Source organism: Tarenaya hassleriana, unplaced genomic scaffold, assembly GCF_000463585.1.
Source record: "Tarenaya hassleriana unplaced genomic scaffold, ASM46358v1 Cleome22, whole genome shotgun sequence".
Taxonomy (NCBI): Eukaryota; Viridiplantae; Streptophyta; class Magnoliopsida; order Brassicales; family Cleomaceae; genus Tarenaya; species Tarenaya hassleriana.
In genome coordinates, this window is record NW_010965541.1 from 2,341,312 (window position 1) to 2,347,311 (window position 6,000).

Genomic DNA, 6,000 nt, shown 5'->3' on the forward strand with positions numbered 1-6,000 from the left:
AATTTTTAAAAGTATAGAGTTTTAATTTCTAATTTTTAAAAGTACAATGTTTTTTTGGATAAAAAAAAAGTATATGGTTTAAATTGCGACGACAGAAAAGTACAGGGTTTTAAATGGAATTATTCCTATAAAAAAAATATAGTTTCTATTAGAATGGTTTGGATTGGTGGTTTGGTTTACTTTGGTTTATTTTGGTTAGGATTTATTAGGGTGTCTTCTTCTATTGTATTTAAAGAATATTAGGTATTTTTGGATCAATGAATAACCAGAAAGTTTCTTCTTTCTTCAACATTTCTTCTTCTTTCTCTCCATATTGTAATATCTTTTTTTTATTTTTGTCTGTACATTTCAACGGCTTTTGATGTTTTTATCAAAAGTTAATAGTTTCTAAAAATGTTTATTCCAGAAACAATTCCCGGGATGGATTCTCATAGTATTAATAATAACATTTTTATGCTTTAATGATTTATTAAAACTCAAGGGGTTAGGATGGTTGTAGTTTTTATTTTGAGATTTTTACTTTAGTTTTTGGTTTTTAGTTTTTGATTTTTTGTAATATTTATAAATAAAAGAAAACAGAGTTTTAGTTTTCAGTTAATGTTTTCACAAAATAGTTTTAAATTTTTTTAGAAAAATCAAATTACAGTATCTTGGATTGCCGATTATTATTTTTATGGTTTTTAGATTTTAAAAACTCTAAAAATCTCCACTATTCAACCCTAATATACCCAAATAAACTTGGTATTAATTAAGGTCTTGTTGTATAAAACTAAAGATAACAACTGGCATTCTTTGTTTAATATATATATATATATATATATAATTTATTATGATAAAATAAATCAAATTTTACCAAAAACTATTTGACCATATTCCCATTTTGGTTATTTTATTTTAATCCAAAATTTTATAAAAAAATTATCGTTCCCACTTTCTACAATGCAATTTTCCTAAAATTACCATCTGTAGTTCGACAATGCAATCAGAGATCATGCATTTAGATTTTACAGTAAATCAAATGTTAGATCTGAAAATGAAAATCCATGCTGAATTCTATTAAAAAATAATTAAAAATAATCTGTTATTTAAAAGGAATATTAAAGACATCAATATTAAAAAAACTAATTTTCATATACAAATCCAAATTCAAATAATTCAGGTAACCAAGTTTCGGGTTAAAAAATAAAAAGAAACAACACAATACAGTAAGAATATTGGAGCAACAGAGAATGGAAATGTAGTCATGGAAAGAAAATCTCCATCCGGTATCAAGAAGATCACTTAAGAGTGGGAAGAGGGAAAGGGGGGCAGCCTCAGGACGGCTTCAAAAAAAAAAAAAAAAGGGTTTACCAATAATGAATGTTAACCACGAGTCCACGACTACCTTATCTCAGCCTCTCGTGAGAGTCGGGTACCCAAAGGGTCGAGGGGCAATGCGGCAAAGCCTACGGAAAAAGCGACGGAGGCAACGTTAAGACCAAACTTGAAGTCAAATTTCGAAAACCCTACACCCAAAATCCCTATCCCTAATTTCTGAAACCTGCGGCCTCGCCTTTTCTCGGTCCATTCCCCTCTCCCACTCGCTCGGATACCCGTGGGACACAAGTAATCAATTTCCAGCCAAAACCCGACCTCAAACCCGAAAATCGGTTTTTGTCGGTGGACAAGCACTCGAAATTGAAGTCTCGGGAACCCGAACCCGTGCCAATCCCAACTTCCTCCATAAGCAAACATAGGAACCGGGCGATATGAATCCATCAAATATGCAAACCGACCACTTATAAGAACTTGGGAAAATCAACAGTTGAGGAACCTTATCCTTTGGAAGATTGATGCTTATTCTAAGTGATCTAGTTCTATGGAAACCATTAGGGTTTTGCAAACAACTGCATTCCTTCACAAACCGATGCAAGATTCACATCCCAGCAGAATAAAGAAGTAATTCCGGCTTTCTTTCTCCATGTTCATGATTGTTTAGGCAATGCCCATTGCTCTGTTCTTTTATTGGTAGAACATCAAACCTCTTTTCACTTCTCAGATAATCAAACCCACATTGAAAAGACAGACATTCGAAATCCAAAACAAAACCACTGATCTTTGGAAAAGGACACAAGAGGGCAATGCACGAGAGAAAGAGAGAGGTACTTACTGGGTCCTGAAGAACGGGCTTGGTGTCATCAATGGCGGGTCTGAAAGGGGGTTTCTGAGATTTATCGGCTCTCCGTTGAATCTGAAGAAATTTCACGGCCTCTGATTTCGCCGGAGTCTCTGCAACTTTTTCCATCGCTTCTCTTTCTACCGGAGATCCGTTCGCGAGGCAACTTAGGGTTCTTTATTCTGACTTGTGACGATACAACCTAAACCGACGTCGTCTTGAACCCATATGAAAAAAATTTTTTTTTTTTTTTTTTTTTTTTTTTTTTTTTTGTAAAAACAAAGCAAGTTTTTTCAGTTGTGTTCCCGCCAAAGTCGAATCCTGCACTGATCGAATCGGTTAAATTGTTCAACCGTATGGGAAATTCTTGGGCCAAGCCGGATATTTTCGCGTACTTCTTTGTGTTGAAGGATTATGGTCGATGTTCAATGATCAGAGAAGGCGAGACGGTGCATTCGATGGATTTGAAAGTGGATTTTTTATTCGGATAAGTATATCTAGAATTCCTGTTCTGCTTGCTCGCGGATCAAGTGTTCGATGAAACGTCTGATCTTTTTGTTGGAATCGAATGATCCGAAACTTTAATAAACCCCGGATCCGAAACTATGTGATTGCATATCGGGATTGAAATAAACTACATCAAAGATTCAGAAACCGAATTTGGAGTCATGATCGGAAGCGTAAACGGTTACGAGCTTCTGATTCTTCGTATACCTTAACCTCTTAATTCTTTGATGGGATAAGAATCAAGAACATGTAGAGAATTCTTAAGATTGGTTTGTTCAAAACCACATTGTATAGAGAATGAAGATTTGTGCACTATTTATAACCAAAAGAGAATGAAGAATGCATGAACATGCATTGACCAAGAACCGAAGGGTCATTCTTCTTCTCCATTAATCAATCAATTAAATAATTATTTAATTGATCAAGACTAATGCACATTCAAAGAATCTTCCATCTACATGAACCAAAACAAACCAAACTCTACATTAATCGGTACACGTGAACCAGAGACCATAACCAAAATCCTTATTCGGTATTATCCAATTTAGCCCATTATAAAATTGGATAATAACCGACCGGTATCTACGCATATATTAAACCCTATACTCGATTCAATACCGAAGTCCAATAGGTTAAAAACTAAAAACCTGGTCACATCTAATTGGACTTAACCGACATGACAAACCTTATTCCATAATAATCATATCCGGTCCACAATAAAAGTATAAAAAACCTTACAATACTCCCACTTGGACGGTATATGAACCGAAATTATAGAATAACCGAATGAGCGCTCTTTATGTTTTGTCACGATACCGGTATTGACCCAATCTCGTCCATCAAATGTACCAATGCAAAACCAAAGGAGTATAACCGCTTTTCAGACGCAGCTAGACCCTGATCACGTACATAGATACAAAAGAATGACATAGATCTGAGCATAGACGCGTAGCATAGAGATTCCACGCAAAGTGATCGACACGTGTCTATCTCTAACTGGTCCTCTTAATCGAGATCAATGATGTCGCAAATCTAGGTATATAAATTTCGATCAAGTGATAAATTCCTAGACTCAACAAATTCCGCAAGTGTACGGATCGATTGTAGTAGCTAGGGTCGAACACATGGACAAAAGTAGACAAAGAAATCAAATCCAAACCTAAGTCTAAATCCAGAGAAAATGATGTGGGTATGAGAGTATAGCAAAGCAAACGATAAAACGATTCTAAACTATGAACTTTACATGCAAGGATCTTTCAAAAGATACAAACTTAGTGGTTTATCTATCCAATTCAGGGAATTCAAGCTCTAAGGTAGAGATCAACTCTTCCAAGTCTAATCTCACTATCCAAGTGTAATCCTACCAATCTCCCGATTCGATAGTCTAAAACTCTGGATGCATGAACGAACGCTATCATGATACCTAGGCAAATACCCATCTTCCAATGTGATACATGTTCTATTTATTGAATTAGTTCTAGGTTAGAATCTCATATGTCTATGTGAATTAAAACCATGAGTTCATTCAACCAAGTGGCCAACGAGATCAAAAGCATTAAGAACAATTCAATAAAATGAATGGAATAAACAAATCCAAAAGTCTGGAATTAAAAACCAAAGATCCCTACATAGCAAATCCCTAACCTACAGTTATGGGACTACTCGCTAAACATCGAGACGTCGGGGTTCATATCAATAACACAAAACATCGTAAAATAGAAGAAAAGAAGAATGCTTAGTCGATTTCCCGGCTTCGTAATTTCCGTCTTCTACTCCGATCTCTTGCCTCTTGATAATCTCCCTCTTCTTGTGTGCTCTAGGGTGTGTTTTCTGTGAAAAGTCTGAATGTTTTCGACCTTGAGGGCTAACTCTACTTAATCCTTCTTTTTCTGGGCTAAAATTCGGAATATTTCCAAAATCTGGTAAGTGACCCGATCGTGTGACTGAAAGTGACACGATCGTGTCACTTAACAGTTTTGGCGGGCTTCACAAATTTGCTCATAACTTCCTGCTCCGACATCGGATTTGGGTGATCTTGGCATCTATGCGTAGATATCGAAGAGAGCTTTCCAATGATATAGAGAATTATTTGGAATTGTAGAGTGAAAGTTATTGGACTTGCAAGATCTGACGTTTTCTTAGCTTCACGTTTTCCCTGGAGACACCCCAAATGTTTCCGGTTCGTCCGTGATGTTCCGTATTCCATGTTTTCCACTCCTTTTGCTCTCTTTATGTGTGGATTCCTGTTTAAACACCAAAGAACACAACCAACCAATATCGAAGCCAAATGTGCCCTAGAATGTCTACAAATATATAGAATCGAGTGAAATACGCTAGACATCCTATATCAAAACATCACCCGAAATATGTGTTATCAAACTCCCCCAGACTTAAACCTTTGCTCGTCCTCGAGCAAATACTCCGTGAAAAACCAGTTTGAAAGGAGGGCGAGACAATGACATAACTCAAAATGATAATCGAGAGCGAAACCTCTATCCGACCTAGATCCCCGTGAACAATAATCAAGTCTGTCTAGTATGATCTCCCTTTCTAAAGGATAATCTTTCCTAGCCATGGGATCTATACCGCTACCTAGAACCAATCCAAGAACTTCAATCATCTACCAAGCATGTTTCTCGAACCTATTACACCATTCTACCTAATCGTATCTAGTCTACGCTTTCGCCATTCATTTTTTTTCTTTCTATCTTTTTTTCTCATCTAGGTAGACTTTCTCTCTTTTTTTTTGTTTGCTAGCATCTCGGGTTCCTAGGACGTTGAAGTTGAAGGGTTCCTAATCGATATATTCTGTTTTGGATTTTGTTTATTGGATAACCCGACCCACAACTTAGACTCGAACCATCAAATCGATGCACTCATGTCCTCGAACGATTTTCGTTGACGAGATAATGACAGTGGAGTGTCGAGATGCTCACTATCTTTTTCTGCACATGAAGAAATAAGAATGCATTTGATAACAGAGTTTAAGATTTCAACAAACATGGGAAAGGTTCTTATAGAAACTTTTCTACTTGACTAGACAACATCGGTCCCATGGGTTCCAACCAACGATTTCTACCCCACAAGCTATTCTAGACAATCCTAAAGGTCAAGCAATCAATTCAACAAAACTTAACCACGTTCAACGGATCACAATGTTTTTCAGGACGTTTCTACTCTCTCATGCCATCATCATATCAATGCTCAAAACGGTTTTATGCACGTAATTTTATATGTCCTAAACACTATATGAGAATGCACAATCCTAACAACAAACTATATGATCTTAATGCATCCTATATGCCCATGCAACTAAAATGTGAAAATAAAAGGAAAAA